This window comes from Lithobates pipiens, unplaced genomic scaffold (genome assembly GCF_037356315.1).
Source record: "Lithobates pipiens isolate NorthernLeopardFrog02 unplaced genomic scaffold, aLitPip1_a1.2 Scaffold_25, whole genome shotgun sequence".
NCBI classification, from domain to species: Eukaryota; Metazoa; Chordata; class Amphibia; order Anura; family Ranidae; genus Lithobates; species Lithobates pipiens.
Genome location: NW_027507787.1, coordinates 28235215 through 28253104, shown reverse-complemented (window position 1 = coordinate 28253104; position 17890 = coordinate 28235215).

Genomic DNA, 17890 nt, shown 5'->3' with positions numbered 1-17890 from the left:
TTTTCTGGCATGTTAGGGTCTCAAGAATTGAAATAGGCCGTCAGTACTTCAGGTGTGATCAATTTTCAGATATTGGCACCATAGCTTGTGGACTCTATAACTTTCACAAAGACCAAATAATATCCACCAATTTGTACTTATTTTTACCAAAGATATGTAGTGGTATAAATTTTGGCCAAAATTTATGAAGAAAAAATTACTAATCTGCTAAATTTTATAACAGAAATGAAGAAAAATTCATTTTTTTACAGAATTTTCTGTATTTTTTCTTTTATAGCACAAAAAATAAAAAACCCAGCGGTGATTAAATACCACCAAAAGAAAGCTCCATTTGTGTGAAAAAAAGGACAAAAATTTCATATAGGTCCAGTGTTGCATGACTGAGTAATTGTCATTCAAAATGTGAGAGCACCGAAAGCTGAAAATTGGTCTGGTTATTAAGGGTGTTTAAGTGCCCAGTGGTCAAGTGGTTAAGTGTCGTTAACGTGATTTTGTGAGCCTTATTTCTATCTATTCTAAATTTTGGCGGGATCCAAATATTTTTTTTTAATTGTGTGCCTATGAGTGATTCTTCCATTTTTACCCATCTCTTCGTTGTGCCGACGTTAGCCCATTCCACCAATCTCGCCAAAGTAATTGCGAGATAATATCTATAAGTGTCTGGTAAAGCCATCCCTCTGCTTTTTTTTCCCTAGTTAATATATTATAATTTATCCTAGACTTTTTATTTTCCCATATAAATTCTAAAAAGAGTGTTTTTATTACTTGGAAAAAACTATTTGGGATGTTAATCGGAAGCATTTGAAGTTTGTAGGTGATTTTTGGTAAAACCACCATTTTCAGCATATTGATTCTACCCGTCCAAGAAATTGGTCCCTTGTTTATTTTGCTTAATACTGTTTTAATTTCATTTACTAGTGGGATATAATTAGCCTGATATAATTCCTGAACCATTTTAGTTATTTTTATGCCTAAGTATGTTATTTCTTTTTTTTTCCCATGTAAAGGGGAATTCCTGTTGTAATATCTTTTCTTCTTTATTGTCTATACCTATATTCAATATCACTGTTTTTATAGTATTTATTTTAAGATTTGAAAGAGCACCGTATTCCTTTATTTCTTTTATTAACCACTTCAGGACCGCCGTATTGCCAATGTACGTCAGCACAATGGCACAGGCAGGCAGAATCACGTACATCTACGTGATTGCCTTCCAGCGGGTGGGGGGTCCCATCGGACCCCCTCCCGCTGGTTACGGCGGTCCGATTCGGTCCAGCAGCGATCCGTGATGAGGGGATGGCCGTTCGTTTTCGGCCACCCCCTCTGGATCGCTCCTGGCCAATGAGAAGCTTCCTCCCCTGTGTATTGTTTACACAGGAAGGAGGAAGTGATGTCATTCTCCTCGGGGCGGTCTTTTTGACCGGACTACGAGGAGAAGAGTAAAAGTAAGTGTGCACGAACACTACACTGACATGTAGGTACACACAGGCACACAAACCCCCCCCGATCCCCCCCCCGATCGCCCCCCGATCCCCCCCCCGCCCCCCCTCCCCCCCCAGTCACAGTGTCACTGATTGCATTGATCATTTCTTTACTGATCAATGCATTCAGTGTCAGTTGTGACAGTAAAAACTGTCAGGACAGTTAGTGTTAGGTCCAGGGTAGCCCCCTATCACCCCCCAATAAAGATTTAACCCCCTGATTGCCCCTAGAGTTAACCCTTTCACCCCCTTTTGCCAGTGTCACTAAGCGATCATTTTTCTGATCGCTGCATGTGTCGCTAGTGTCGCTAGGTAGCTAGTTATTTTTTTAGGTTCACCGCCAGGTTTTTATATCGCTAGGTACCCCGATATACTACCCAATAATGTTTTTAACCCCCTGATTGCCGCTAGTTAACCCTTTCACCCCCTTTTGCCAGTGTCACTAAGCGATCGTTTTTCTGATCGCTGCATTAGTGTCGCTACAGTCGCTAGGTAGCTAGTTATTTTTTTAGGTTCACCGCCAGGTTTTTATAGCGCTAGGTACCCCGATATACTACCCAATAATGTTTTTAACCCCCTGATTGCCGCTAGTTAACCCTTTCACCCCCTTTTGCCAGTGTCACTAAGCGATAATTTTTCTGATCGCTGCATGTGTCGCTAGGTAGCTAGTTATTTTTTTAGGTTCACCGCCAGGTTTTTATATCGCTAGGTACCCCGATATACTACCCAATAATGTTTTTAACCCCCTGATTGCCGCTAGTTAACCCTTTCACCTCCTTTTGCCAGTGTCACTAAGCGATCGTTTTTCTGATCGCTGCATTAGTGTCGCTACAGTCGCTAGGTAGCTAGTTATTTTTTTAGGTTCACCGCCAGGTTTTTATAGCGCTAGGTACCCCGATATACTACCCAATAATGGTTTTAACCCCCTGATTTCCGCTAGTTAACCCTTTCACCCCCTTTTGCCAGTGTCACTAAGCGATAATTTTTCTGAACGCTGCATCAGTGTCGCTAGTGTCGCTAGGTAGCTAGTTAACTAGGCTCCCAAAAAGTCCCCCACATGTGGTATCCCCGTACTCGGGAGAAGCAGCAGAATTTATTTTGGGGTGTAATTTGACTTCTGCCCATAGCATGTGTGAGCAATATATCATTTAGTGACAACTTTGTGCAAAAAAAAAAAAGTTTGTAATATTCCCGCAACTTTTGGCAAAATATAAAATATTCCATGGACTCAACATGCCTCTCAGTAAATAGCTTGGGGTGTCTACTTTCCAAAATGGGGTCATTTGGGGGGGTTTTGTGCTATTTTGGCATTTTATGGCCTTCGAAACTGTGATAGGTAGTGAGGAGTTAAATCAAAAATTTGCACCCTTAGAAATCCTGAAGGTGGTGATTGGTTTTCGGGGTGCCGTGCGCGACTAGACTCCCAAAAAGTCCCACACATGTGGTATCCCCGTACTCGGGAGAAGCAGCAGAATGTATTTTGGGGTGTCATTTCACATATAACCATGGCATGTGTGAGCAATATATCATTTAGTGACAACTTTTTGTAAAAAAAATTTTTTTTTTTTTTTTTTGTCATTATTCAATCCCTTAGGACAAAAAAAATAAATATTCAATGGGCTCAACATACCCATCAGCAATTTCCTTGGGGTGTCTACTTTCCAAAATGGGGTCATTTGGGGGGGATTTGTACTGCCCTGCCATTTTAGCACCTCAAGAAATGAGATCGGCAGTCATAAATTAAAAGCTGTGTAAATTCCAGAAAATGTACTCTAGTTTGTAGACGCTATAACTTTTGCGCAAACCAAAAAATATACGCTTATTGACATTTTTTTTACTAAAGACATGTGGCTGAATAAATTTTGCCCTCAATGTATGACTAAAATTTAGTTTATTCGATTTTTCTTATAACAAAAAGAAGAAAATATCTTTTTTTTTCAAAATTTTCGCTCTTTTTTCATTTATATCGCAAAAAAAAAAAATCGCAGAGGCAATCAAATACCATCAAAAGAAAGCTCTATTTGTGGGAAGAAAAGGACGCAAATTTCGTTTGGGTGCAATATTGCATGACCGCGCAATTACCAGTTAAAACAGCGCAGTGCGAAATTGCAAAAAGACCTCTGGTCCTTAAGGTGTTTATTGGTCCGGAACTGAAGTGGTTAAACTGGGTAAGGACAGACGTGGGTTTGTTATATATAGGAGTATGTCGTCCATGTATGCCGCCACTTTATGGTTTTCTCCGCCCATCTCAACCCCCCCTATATTCACGTTCTCACGGATCTTTGCCAATAATGGCTCCAAAGCGATAACGTACAGAAGGGGCGAAAGTGGACATCCTTGTCTTGTCCCATTTAGCATTTCAAAGGCGGATGACATACTCCCATTTATTCCTATTCTAGCTGTTGGTTGTATGTATAGATTATTTATCCATTTCAGCATCTTTGGACCAAAACCTATTTTCCGTAAAGTTTCTGTTATAAAGGTCCTTTCTGCCTAAGGTGGTTTCAGGATTCCATTTGAATCAAGATGTAATCCTACCATCCTTTTTTCCGCATCCACAATCCACAGAAGAAGAATCTTTGCACACTTTAGATGTGGTAAGGGCAATCAGTATCTATCTTCAGGCAACTGCTCAGATAAGAAAAACTGATTGCTTATTTATTTTGCCGAAGGCCCTAGGAAGGGCCAGGTGGCATCAAAATCCACTCTCTCAAGGTGGATTAGACAGGTTATTTTTCAGGCCAATAGTGTAAAGGGGAAGAGTCCTCCTTTTCAAGTGAAAGCGCACTCAACGAGGGCTGTAAGTGCTTCTTGGGCAGTGCATCACCAGGCCTCCCTGGCTCAGATCTGTAAGGCTGCAACTTGGTCATCAGTCCACACATTCACCAGATTTTATCAGGTGGATGTCAGAGGGCAAGAGGATATCGCCTTTGGGCACAGTGTACTGCAGGCTGCAGTTTAGATCCTCTGGTCCATGGCGGTCTATAATCCTGATCTGTGTCTCCCTCCCCTCAAACTGAGCATTGCTTTGGGACATCCCACTATGTAATGAAGCTCCTGTGTCCCGTGATGTATGATCAAGAAAATGGGATTTTTATATACAGCTTACCTGAAAAATCCTTTTCTTGAGAGTACATCACGGGACACAGGGCTCCCGCCCTTCTTGGGTTTTACGTGGTTTCTTATTGCTTTGCTACAAAACTGAGGTGCCTCCCATATGGGAGGGGTTATATAGGGGAGGAATTCTTCTTAATTGGGGGTTAACCAGTGTCCAATCACCAGAGGTGCCTATATAACCACTATGTAATGAAGCTCCTGTGTCCTGTGATGTACTCTCAAGAAAAGGATTTTACAGGTAAGCTGTATATAAAATCCTATTTTTAGCTTGCACATTATTGGATGATAGAAATCAGCAGAGCTTCCCTTCATTTCAGATCTTCCCCTCAGATCTACAGCGACTGCACTTCTAAGTGCACTTGTAGTCCAAAGTGGATTTGCCTTTAGTAAATCAACCCTATAGGATCAAATATTGTACAAATTGTTACATAGCTACATAGTAGGTGAGGTTGAAAAAAGACACACGTCCGTCAAGTCCAACCTATGTGTGTGATTATTATTCCACTGAGTATGTTGTGTATGGTCCCATCTGCCCATAAGGACTATTTTATAAAGGCCTCACCATCAGATCCCTATGTCATAGTTTTGGTAAACACTGCTGATTTATTGAAAAGGGCTCCCTAGACCACATTGCCCACTGCCACTTTACCCTAAAACACAATAAAAGTGTTTAAATGTTTTTGACATAGAAACCATTCCTTCCAGGTTCTCTACAGAAATTTCATAAACTAAGGCCGCGTACACACGCGCGGACTGTTCGCCCAACCTTGTTCGGCAAACAGTTTCATCAAACAGTCCGCTCAAAATTTGCATGAGCGGACTTGCCCACACACGAGCGGACTGTTTGACGAACAAGGTTGGGCAAACAGTTCGCTCAACTTTTGAAATGAACGGACTCGCCCACGTAAGGAGGAGGCAAATCCGCCCATTTCAAGCGCGTGTACAGGTAGGCGGGGCCCGCGAAGGAGACGTCGCGGGCTCCGCCGCCTGGAATGGGCTTAAAGGGGAACCCCAACGCCGAAAAAAATCGGCGTGGGGGTTCCCCCCAAGTCCACAACAGACCCTTGTCCGAGCACGCTACCCGGCCGGCCAGGAAAGGGGGGCGAGCGAGCGCGCCCCCCCTCCTTAGCCGTACCAGGCCGCGTGCCCTCAACATGGGGGGTGCCTTAGGGAAGGGGGGGCCGCGCGGCCCCCCCACCCCAAAGCACCTTGTCCCCATGTTGATGAGGACAAGGGCCTCTTCCCGACAACCCTGGCCGTTGGTTGTCGGGGTCTGCGGGCGGGGGGCTTATCGGAATCCGGGAGCCCCCTTTAAGAAGGGGGCCCCCGGATACCGGCCCCCCACCCTATGTGAATGAGTATGGGGTACAATGTACCCCTACCCATTCACCTGTGAAATAAAGTACAAATAAAAACACAACACAGGGGAAAAAAATATTTTATTGCACAGCCGGGGGTCTTCCGTCTTCGGGGGTCTTCTCGCCGGACTCCTCCGCTATGTGTGTGTAGCTCTTTTGCCAGCGGAGGAGTCCGGCTTTCTTCCTCCCCGCCGCCGGCCTCTTCTCCCGACTTCGGGGGTCTTGTCCCCCTCTTCGGTTCTTCTGCCGGGCCACCGCGCCTGGTCCGGTGGCCCGGTCTTCTGTCGCCGTCTTCCGTTCTTCTGTCGCCGCCTTCGGTTCTTCTGCCGGGCCACCGCGCCTTCTTGTAGCTCTTTTACAGGCGGTGGCCCGGTCTTCTGTCGCCGCTGTCGCCTTCCGTTCTTCTTCTTGTTCTTCTTCTTCTTCTCCAGGAGATGTTGACACGTCGCTCCCTCCGGCCGGAATGCCAGAGCCGCCCTGCGCTGTGACTTATATAGTGACAATGGGGCGGTGTCACATGGTATATGTCACATGGGTTGGTCACATGGGTTGATGTCACATGGGGACTATGACATCGTAAGGGGGCGGGGTCACCATGTGACCAACCCATGTGACATATACCATGTGACACCGCCCCATTGTCACTATATAAGTCACAGCGCAGGGCGGCTCTGGCATTCCGGCCGGAGGGAGCGACGTGTCAACATCTCCTGGAGAAGAAGAAGAAGAACAAGAAGAAGAACGGAAGGCGACAGCGGCGACAGAAGACCGGGCCACCGCCTGTAAAAGAGCTACAAGAAGGCGCGGTGGCCCGGCAGAAGAACCGAAGGCGGCGACAGAAGAACGGAAGACGGCGACAGAAGACCGGGCCACCGGACCAGGCGCGGTGGCCCGGCAGAAGAACCGAAGAGGGGGACAAGACCCCCGAAGTCGGGAGAAGAGGCCGGCGGCGGGGAGGAAGAAAGCCGGACTCCTCCGCTGGCAAAAGAGCTACACACACATAGCGGAGGAGTCCGGCGAGAAGACCCCCGAAGACGGAAGACCCCCGGCTGTGCAATAAAATATTTTTTTCCCCTGTGTTGTGTTTTTATTTGTACTTTATTTCACAGGTGAATGGGTAGGGGTACATTGTACCCCATACTCATTCACATAGGGTGGGGGGCCGGTATCCGGGGGCCCCCTTCTTAAAGGGGGCTCCCGGATTCCGATAAGCCCCCCGCCCGCAGACCCCGACAACCAACGGCCAGGGTTGTCGGGAAGAGGCCCTTGTCCTCATCAACATGGGGACAAGGTGCTTTGGGGTGGGGGGGCCGCGCGGCCCCCCCTTCCCCAAGGCACCCCCCATGTTGAGGGCACGCGGCCTGGTACGGCTAAGGAGGGGGGGCGCGCTCGCTCGCCCCCCTTTCCTGGCCGGCCGGGTAGCGTGCTCGGACAAGGGTCTGGTGTGGACTTGGGGGGAACCCCCACGCCGATTTTTTTCGGCGTTGGGGTTCCCCTTTAAGCCCATTCCAGGCGGCGGAGCCCGCGACGTCTCCTTCGCGGGCCCCGCCTACCTGTACACGCGCTCGAAATGGGCGGACTTTCCGAGCGGGAACAGTCCGCTCATTTCGAAAGTACAGCGGACAGGCCCACACACGGGCGGACTGTTCGCTCAAACACAGTTTCAGCGGACAGTTTTTCGGAATTTCCGAAAGACCTTGTCCGTCCAACTGTCCGCTGAAACTGTCCGCTGAAAGCCCACACACGAGCGGACTGTCCGCCCAAACACTGTTCAGCGGACAAGGTTGGGCGAACAGTCCGCCCGTGTGTACGCGGCCTTAGTAATCTAATCAGGCAACATACTGAATACTGTATACAGAATAAACACCATGGCTCTTTTAGGCTTGAACAAGGCACTAGATGTCAGCACTCTTTTAAAATTTAGGCTCAGGTCTCACACCACAAACAAACAAAAGATTTCCCAGCACAATTACCGACCAGCTGGCAAAACAACGGAATTGGACCTGTCTAAGCCCTTGTACACACGGTCGGAGATTCAGACGGAATGTGTCCGATCGGACCATTTTGTCGGATATTCTGACTGTGTGTGGTCTACATCGGACTGTTTCCGACGGACCAAGTTTTACAACTTGTTGGTAAAATTTTCCGTCAAAATGCTCCGATCGGACATACTCCGATCATGTGTAGAGAATTCCTATCGGACAAAGTGCCACGCATGCTCAGATCAAATTCCTACACCAAAGCTATTGGCTACTAGCGTGAACCCGTCGTAACGAAATAACGTAATCACGTTATCCGACAACTTTGTCCGACCGTGTGTATGCAACAGTTTCGGACAAAATCCGACGGATTTGGTTGTCGGAATCTCCGACCGTGTGTACAAGGGCTTACAGTTTGCGTTAAAAACAGAGGATTTTGTTTGCACACACTCAGACATCTCAAGTCTTCCAGAAGGTGTGGGAGACTCCCGCATTTCTGCGGCGGCTCCCGCACACCCGCAAGCACCTTCTGATCTCCCGGGAATGATCGGTGCGGTGGGGATCAGCTGTGATCACGAGCTCCTTTGTATGGATTTTTAGCTGACAGCTGCTTCTCCTTCTCTCCCTCCCACAGTTGGCAGGTAAAAAGCTATACAGGGAGATTGGAGTTCACAGCTGTCCCTCCTGCTGCACCAATCATCCCCAGCTGATCTGTGTACTCCTCCCCCATACCCCTCTGTGTCCTTCTCTGCCCCATTTGTCCCCCGCAACGGCCTCCCCTCCTCTCCTGCCAGCTGTGGGGGGAACTGGTAATAGGACACAGTGAGGGGGGCGTGGCCGGCAGTGGAAGGAGTCGGACGCACTTCTTTGGAGCTCCGCTGAGGCCTTTTCTAATCTAAGGCCAATCCGCAGCCAGCGATCTCCACGGAGGCTCCCTACCACCCATCCAGGATCCCAGGTGTGCGGAGAGAATCCCGGTGCCCCTATTTTGTTCCCTGGACGTCATCTCCCGGCTCGCGGCCAGCCGCAACTCCAGGCGCCGCACCGCTATCTTGCGGCCTACTAGGCAGAGGGATCCACCGCTAGCCTGTGGCGCTCTGCAAGGCTCCTGTTATCCCTGTGGACCACCCGGAGGGCCCCCCGATCAAGGGACACTGACTGCAGACCACCCGGGAGCTGAAGGAGCTAAAAGACAGCCCTGAGAATGTCCGGAATCCAGGTGAGAGACGTCGGCCATCTTGCTACACCCTAGGCCTGAATGGAGCTCCCTCCTCTGTTGCAAGCTTGCCTAACCCACCTACACTCCACTGCTTTATCTAACTACCAGAGACAAAGTTTAAATATTCTTCTGCAGTGCTTTCTGTACCTCTACTGTCCCCTGGACTATACAAGGCTCTCATTGTTTCACATACACCCAGCGGCCATCTTGCGCCACCTAATGTCAGTGAAACTGCAATTGCTTTTACTGGTATAGAGTTATCTCAAAATGTATTGAACTGTCCTCTAATCGTACGCCTTAGGTGTGTTGCACGTATCCTAGGTGGGTTCCACAACACCTGGTTCCACAACCCCTAGACTCTTGCTAATATTGCCACGCTCTCAAGCAAACAGGGGCACCAAGCATTTACGGGACTTTCTCCCCCCCCCCCCCCCATAGCCTTCAGTGCGTCCTGCACTCCGCCAATATCTGTGCACTTACTTCCATAGTACACACTACTGGTCATGCACGGCTTATAGATATGACAGACAGATGAGACCGCCATCTTTCCGAGACCCCCGTTTTCTACTATGTGAGCTTCTACAGACGCGGGTGTTCTTTCTACAACTTATTTCGCCCAGCTGTACACCCCATGGGCAAAATTGGGGATCAGAGACCTCTATAGCAATGGATTGCTACCTGAGCAGGCCTTCTCAAGCGGCCTCGGGGGCCCCCGAAAGCTCACAGATCGCACCAGAGCAATCTGAATCAAGCACCAACCTACTCTTTAACGAAACCTCCATGCTTACATCTGAACTCTCCCCCCCTGACAGTGGAGATACTAGACGCTAAACTGCATTCCCTGTTACAAACTATCATTCATACCATTGCACAGGAAGTAGGAAAAGTGGCTAAAGAACTGAGAGGGGAGATTGATCAGCTAGGGGAACGCACTGACTCTCTTGAATACAAATTTGATGAAATGGTGCAATATGTTCAGGTTCTCGAGGAGGACAATGTCGCCATTAAAAATACCGTTACTCAACTACAAGCCCCGCAGGAAGATTTAGAAAACAGAGAACGCAGACAGAACCTGAGGTTCAGGGGCATTCACGAAAATGTAGAAGATAAAGATCTACGTGCCTATCTCCTCAGCCTTTTCAATCTAGTAGCTCACAACATCCCGGACATAGATTGGCGCCTGGATAGAGCACACGATCACTTGCCCCGAAGCCTCTATCGGGGGCCAACCCAAGAGATGTGATTGTTCGTTTTCATTACTATGATAGCAAAGAAGCCCTGACTCTGGCGTCTCGCAATCAGTCTAGAGTTGAATTTAAAGGCTCCAGGATCCAAATTTTCAGCGATCTCTCACCTATCACTTTGGCAAGGAGGAGGACCCTCCGTCCACTAACTTTGCATCTTCAGTCCCCTAAGGTGGCTTATCGGTGGGGCTTCACCTTTCGCCTCTCCACCTCCAGAGAAGGAATTCAATATTCTCTACATGATCTGCAAGAAAGCGACATCTTCCTGCGCAACTTGGGGCTCCCACCTCTTCCAGAGGAGGACTCCCCACCTCTTCCAGCTACACCCAAACCACCGCTGGCCCTAAGTCGCATCTGGACACCAGTGAGGCCGACACCGTCCAAGTATAATTTTACACCTCCGAAACGCCTTGCCTCCAGATTCCTGACCTGAACATTCTCCTCCAAGTTTATCCTGGATGCATTACTTTATTTGACTCCCAGTTGATGTTGTGGGTAGTCAACGCCCTTTAACGGGTATATTTGTATGTCAATACATCACACACAGACGTCGCAGTCAGATATTTAGACTGGCAGGAGAAGTAGTCACAACAAATACCACACTTATAATAAATTCTTTGTTATATGAACAGCAGCTAGAAATGTACTAGCTTGTGTCTGATTCTGTCACTGTCTTGCTTGGTACATTCCTCCCTAAAGAATAAAAGGGAAGCAAAAGAAAAAAATGTAAAAAATTTACCTAAAAACTGTTCTATATTTGTCCATCAGCTCTTCCTTACTTTATTTTTTGTATTACTTTTCCCTTCAGTGTTAGATTGTAAGCTCTTGTGAGCAGGGCCCCCAAACCCTCCTGTATTAGACTGTATTGTAACTTTACTGCCTATTTTGTGAAGAGCTGCACAAACTGCAGAAATCATAATTGATAATAGTAATAATAGTATTAAATCACTGTATTTGTATTATGGTTTCACTCATTTCTTTGACAACTGGCTGCACAGTGCTCTGAGATATTTAAATCTGTAGATGTTTTATTGTCCATCTTATCTGAGCTTATCAGCAGAAGGAATGTGAATTAATGAACATGAGCTAGAAAGAAGAAACATAACTGAAACACAACTGGGAAATGGAAAGTGACACTAGCTTGTGAAGTAATCACAAATGAGACAGAGAATGCATTGCCAATGTATCATTTGTAAAAACAACGCAGCTGATGGTGATGTCAGCTATAAAAAAAAGGTTTCAGCAACCACACTTCGTTTTAGAGTTTATTTAAAGGGAACCTTTGAGGATAGAAATGTGATAGCTACCATTGATAACTAGCCTATAAAATCTCAAGTTCTGAAGCTGTTACCCAGATACTGGCCTGTCTGCCTAGGAGTTATCACTGATCTTAAAACAGCATGCAGCCAGTGAAATATTAAAAGCTTTAACTCTTGTTTTGCATGCTTGTCCAAGGTCTGTCTTTTTTTAAAACTACTGTAATGGAATAGGATCACTAAACCCTATAACCCATCCCAACAGCACATGCCTTACCTCCATGCCATCCAACCGTACACTTCTGGGTATTGGTGTGCATGTGATTCACTCCTCATCCCCATAAGGCATTGTTGGCCCACTGCTGTCACATGGGGCTAGAGAATGCATTAAATATGTTGTATGTGCTCCTATAGGTTGGTTTGGTGTTTATATGAAAAGAAACTAGCAAACCAGGACCCAACAACCTAGTGTATTACCACATATAACATTCAGGGCTCATTCAGACAGTCGATGAGCCGCGTCCTCCAAGCACAGCCACATTTTGCTGTGTCTGCATCCACCTCAGAGCTACAGTGACTACACGGACACAGACGCAAGTTTGACATGTGAGCAGGAGCAGGTGCAGGGATCTGAATGCAGACATTGTGCATTTGGATCTGTGCGGCTCCAAAGATTACATAATACATGACCAAGCTTTATACCTCAAATTATCATATTGATGAAATAAATAGTAAAGGCTAAATGTAACTATTCTTAAAAACATTACCTGGGCATGTATCGGAAAGAGTGTAGAAGCATGTATCGGCTTCACTTACAGGGATTTCACACTGCGCCGCCCATAGCATCGGCGGTAAAACACCGCTATTTTTAGCGCATTTTACCGTTGGATTTGCGGCGTATTTCAGCCACTAACGGGGGTAAAAGCGCCCCGCTAGCGGCAGAGAAAGGGTTAAACCCGCCCACAATATGCCACAATAGCAGCGTTTTGCCGGCGGTATTGCAGCACTGCCCCATTGATTTCAATGGGGAGCAGCGGTGGAGGAGCAGCAAACACACCGCTCCTTCACCGCTCCAACGAAGCTGCTGGCAGGATTTTTCCTGACATCCTGCCAGCACACCGCTCCAGTGTGAAAGCTCTCAGGCTTTCACACTGGAGACAATGGAGCAGCAGTTTGAGGGCGGATTGCAGGCACTATTTCTAACACTATAGCACCTGCAAAACGCTCTCGGTGTGAAAGGGGTCTTAGGGGTGAAGCCGATACATGCTTGGGTCAGAGGCCCCTCCCCTCTCCACTGTATACATTCGGAGAGAGAGAACTACAAGCCCCAGGGAGATCCCGCGGCTCGCAGGTACCATAAAGCTGCTGATCGCTGCCTCCCACTGCCCATTAAAACCGACAGCCAGAGGTGCAGGTGGAGATGCCAGGTCTTGGGGACCCCCCTACAGTGGCAGAGCGGCAGGGCCCAGTTGCAAGTATGACTGCTGCAACCCTGAAAGTTCCGCCATTGAGTGTTACAACAGAAACCCAAGAATATTCCTCAGGAAAGCATGTAATCTAAAAAATCACTAATTAATTCCCACAAAGTTGTAATACCCACACCATATGACAAGACAGGCATGTTCCAGTGCAGGAAACAAATCTAACTTTTCAGTTTATTGAACATAGACAGTCTAGATAGTTGTAGGACAAGATATAGGGGTTGATTTACTAAAGGCAAATCCACTTTGCACTACAAATGCACTTGGAATTGCAGTCACTGTAGATCTGAGGGGGACATGCAAGGAAAATAAAAAACAGCATTTTAGCTTGCACATGATTGGATGATAGAAATCTGCAGAGCTTCCCTTCATTTCATATCTTCCCCTCAGATCTACAGCGACTGCACTTCCAAGTGCACTTGTAGTCCAAAGTGTATTTGCCTTTAGTAAATCAACCCCATAGGATCAAATATTGTACAAATTGTTCCACTGTGTTGTGTATGGTCCTACCTGCCCATAAGGACTACTTTATAAAGGCCCTCACCATCAGATTCCTATGTCACAGTGTTGGTAAGCACTGCTGATTTATTGAAAAGGGCTCCCTAGACCACATTGTCCACTGCCACTTTACCCTAAAACACAATAAAAGTGTTTAAATGTTTTGTGACATAGAAACTATTCCTTCCAGATTCTCTACAGAGATTTAATAAACTATGTAATCTAATCATGCGACATACTGGATACTGTATACAGAATGAACACCATGACTCTTTAAGGCTTGAACAAGGAACTAGATGTCCGCACTCTTTTAAAATTTAGGCTCAGGTCTCACACCACAAACAAAAGATTTCCCAGCACAATTACCGACAAGCCGGCAAAACAACGGAATTGGACCTGTCTAACGGTTTGCGTTAAAAACAGAGGATTTTGTTTGCGCACACTCAGGCATCTCAAGTCTCCAGGAAGGTGCGGAAGACTCCCGCATTTCTGCGGCTACTCCCGCACACCAGCAAGCGCCTTCCGATCTCCTGGGAATGATCAGTGCGGTGGGGATCAGCTGTGATCATGATCTCCTTTGTATAGATTTTTAGCTGACAGCTGCTTCTCCTTCTCTCCCTCCCGCAGCTGACAGGTAAAAAGCTATACAGGGAGATTGGGGTTCATAGCTGTCCCTCCTGCTGCACCGATCATCCCCAGCTGCTCTGTGTACTCCTCCCCAATTGCGTATGCAGGCGCGAATCACCACCTCCCTGAAATGAGTTTGCCACCTCCCTGAAATTTGTTTCTGCAGGTTGGGATGTCTGTGCACTATTTAAGAGTAAGCCACAGTGCCCATGCCAAAGGAACTCTGTATTTACTGTTGTCCTAACTCTAAATTTCCAGAGCCTCCATAGTAGGAGTACATATAAGAATTAGTAGATCAAGGTTTGCCTGGAGGGAGCCTACCCATTCTTAAAAGGCACAGTGACACACGTAATGCCCAGCAGGAACACAATGGCAGTGAAGGTGTCCCCGCACCCAATTCATCCAACTGTACAAAAAGTGTCAACCGCCCCAGATTTATAACTGGCCTTTGCAGCAAGGTGTACATGGAAGGACAATGCACACCACATACAAACAAAAGATTTCCCAGCACACTCACCAACCAGCCTGCAAAACAACCGAATTGGACCTGTCTAACAGTTCAGCTCTCACACACCCTATGCATTTTCATACTGGAGGCTTAGTCCACATACATTTAACATAGCTGTTATTATATTTATAGTGTTGTTCCCTTTTTTTTTATTTTTACTAATTTTTGACTACACATTTTTAGTGCACTGGTGGTTGCAGGATTTATTCTCCTTTTTATTATCATCCTATTGCTAATTCAGTTTCCCAGCTTAGATGTACACTGGCTCAAAGAGACATTGGGGGTTATTTACAAAAGGCAAATTCACTTTGCACTACAAGTGCACTTGGAAGTGCAGTCGCTGTAGATCTGAGGGGAAGATCTGAAATCAGGGGAAGCTCTGCTGATTTTATCATCCAATCATGTGCAAGCTAAAATGCTGTTTTTTATTCTCCTTGCATGTCCCCCTCAGATCTACAGCGACTGCACTTTCAAGTGCACTTGTAGTGCAAAGTGGATTTGCCTTTAGTAAATAATCCCCATTGTGCTTGATTTACTAAAACTTGAGATTTTGGTGCAGCATTGCAGCTCAGTGAAGTGCCCCCCCCTACAATCAGCACAAATAAAAACTCAAGTGTGTTTCTTTAGTGCTACATATGTTCTGTTTTGTGCCGTAAAAAATTGACATTTGTGCTGCTTTTATTTTATTTTTATTTTTTTAAATATTAGCAATCTGCATGTAGAATAGGGCGCCGGATACATGGGGGGGGGGGGCATCCCTAATGGATAAGCCACCACTGTGTATAAAACAGGGAAAGCTGTTGTTAATGATGATTTAATTTTACAATTTAAAAATGGAGAAATTAATTATTGATACAATTCGAGTTGTCTAAAAAGGTGGAAAAAGTTTTTTGATTGAATCAGTTTACAAAAACAAGAATGAACTGGGATCCAAAAGCATCAAAGAGAAGTCACCACTAGATGGAGCATGGTGTATTGCGATACGGAGGAACAGATCAAAAGTATCAAACTGGGGAAAAAGAAACTGGTAGATACACAATGAGGTTCATTTACTAAAACTGGAGAGTGCAAAATCCGTACAGCTGTGCATGGTAGCCAATCCTTTTCTAACTTCATCTTGTTCAATTAAGCTGGTTTCTTGACTGGTTTCTATGCAAAGCTGCCCCCCCCCCCCCCCTACAATCAGCACAAATAAAAACTCAAGTGTGTTTCTTTCGTGCTACATTTGTGCTGTTTTGTGCCATAAAAATGTACATTTGTGCTGCTTTTATTTTAATGATATCAGCAATTGTTTTTTTTTCCCAGACAATGACATCACCCAATAAATAAAAACAAAAAATATCCATGCTAAAAAATTATAGCGTTAATAATAGCAACACAGCTACTGACACAAATCCCAATGTTGAGAAACAGTGCGTCCGCATCTCGGTTACCAACTCCTGGTCTGTACTTCAAGCTGAAGGTAAACGCCGAGAGGGCAGCCAGCCACCTGTGGCCAGTGGCGTCCAGCTTTTCGGTGGCGAGCAAGTATGTGAGGGGGTTGTTGTCTGTCTTGACTATGAACTCTGCCCCATAAAGATAATCCTTTAACTTGTCTACCACTGCCCACTTCAGAGCCAGAAATTCGAGCTTGTGAGTAGGATAGTTTCTTTCCGCAGGAAGAAGACTTCGGCTAACATAGGCAATGGGCTGCAGACGTCCGTTATATTCCTGATAGAGCACTCCTCCTAGCCCAATCTCGGCTGGCATCCACATGTAGCTCATACGGTTTGGTTGGGTCTGCATAGACCAGCACCGGAGCAGTGGTGAGTCTCCACTTCAACTGCCTGAAGGCTTCCTCACATTCTGGAGTCCACTGGTCCTGTATGGATTCTTTCTTCTTCCTGGGCCCTTCCTTTGGCTTCCCAGACTGATCTGAGTCTGCACCAGCTTCTTCTTGGTTCCCACTCACCCCTCAGTGAGTGGGTGAGCTATTTTGGCAAACCCTTCCACAAACCTCCTGTAGTTTGCGCAGAACCCTAGGAACGACCTGAGTTTCGGTCACATTTGTAGGCTTGGGCCAAGAAGTAACTGCTTCCAATTTCTCAGGATCTGTTGCTAATCCCTCTTCAGACACAATGTGTCCTAAGTAGTTAACTGAGGGTTGTTAAAATTGGCACTTTTCCATGGATAGCTTCAGGCCTTCGTCATTAAGCCTCTTCAGGACTTTCTCCAGCCATTCTTTGTGCTCTTCTAACGTTCTCCCAAACACTATGATATTGTCTAGGTATACCAGCACTTCAATCAGGTTCATGTCACCCACTGTCTTCTCCATTAGTCTCTGGAAGGTTGCTGGAGCTCCAGATAGGCCTTGCGGCATCCTATTGAATTTGAAGAAACCCACAGGAGTGATAAAAGCGGTCTTTTCCCTATCTTCAGGACACATGGGGATCTATTAGTACTCACTTTTCAGGTCCAGCACACTGAACCACTTCGCCCCCGACAGGCTCTGCAAGGCATCCTCTATCCAAGGTGTGGTGTACTGGTCAGGAATGGTTCTCCGGTTCAGGGTTCTATAATCAATGCACAGCCGTAGGGACCTGTTCTTCTTCCTTACCACCACTATTGGGGAGGCGTAAGGACTCCGGGACTCTCTAATGATGCCCGTCCTTTTGAGTTCAACCAGCTGTTCTCTCAGATCTTTGAGATCCCCTAGTGGGATTTGTCTGACTCTCTCCCAAAAGGACTTGTCTTCTTCCAGACTAATCCCATGAGTCGCACTCTTCACCAGCCCCACATGAAACTCACTTGTAGAGAAAGTTGACTTCCATCTCAGGAGTTGGGCTTTAGCTCTCTCCATCCAGGCAGGAGTAAGAGTTGTGTTTTTCAGGGAGAATTCTCCTTGGGGAGTCACTCCGGCCTGTTCTCCCATTGAGCCGCAAGACTAGAGTTGCTGGGCTGGTCTGTCCCAACAGTCTTCTGGCTGGCACCCTCACTGGCACAACTGCTGTGTTGGGGACATTGACTGAAATCTTGCCGTGATTCCTTTTCAATGCCTTGGTTGGCAATACTTCAGGGATAAGTTCTAAACCCCTGTGTTCTTCCTGGTTTGGAGTCTCCAGAACAATGAAAGGGCCCGGTCT